Source organism: Lipotes vexillifer, unplaced genomic scaffold (genome assembly GCF_000442215.2).
Source record: "Lipotes vexillifer unplaced genomic scaffold, Lipotes_vexillifer_v1.1 scaffold558, whole genome shotgun sequence".
NCBI lineage: Eukaryota > Metazoa > Chordata > Mammalia > Artiodactyla > Lipotidae > Lipotes > Lipotes vexillifer.
Genome location: NW_006772769.1, coordinates 516,330 through 516,722, shown reverse-complemented (window position 1 = coordinate 516,722; position 393 = coordinate 516,330). Strand labels below are relative to the sequence as shown.

General features: G+C 78.1%; 1 protein-coding gene across 2 annotated transcripts in view; it reads right to left on the bottom strand.

Moving 5' to 3' along the window:
• The window catches only part of KHNYN (KH and NYN domain containing), an 11,645-nt gene that overhangs the window by 10,691 nt on the left and 561 nt on the right, over positions 1–393 (bottom strand). The window contains exon 1 of one of the 2 annotated variants that reach the window (XM_007447906.1): positions 123–238. The exons of the other annotated variant lie outside the window; for it this stretch is intronic. The gene's annotated coding sequence lies outside the window, so the exon portion shown is untranslated. Of the gene's footprint in view, positions 1–122; positions 239–393 lie in introns of those variants that run through there. 2 annotated transcript variants of the gene reach the window in all.

Below are 393 nucleotides of genomic sequence, written 5' to 3'. Positions count from 1 at the left end.
CGCGGGGCCCAGGGGTCGGACCGGGCCCCGCCCATAGCCGCTGGCGGCTGCCGCCCCCCGACTGCGCTCTGCACTGCGGCCTCTGGCTCCCGCGGCCCGGGCGCGGGGGAGAGCGCGCCTACCCGCCTCGCCGCCCGCTGCGGCCTCAGTCCCGCCGGCGCCGCTCGGTGCCCGCCGGCCCCAGCTTCGCCCGCGCCCCCGGCCCAGGGAAGAAGGGCGAGGGGCCCGAATCTGGGCGGGTCTTCCCGATTCCTCACCCAACGGGGACCTCTCTTCCCCACATCACGAACAGTTGTTTGAGTCACTTCCTGGCCGGGGGCGGAGTCAGCTGGGCCCCTCCCGGGGCTGGGCCTGCACCGAGCCGCGGCGCGCGCCCGCCCCCGCCAGCTGCTG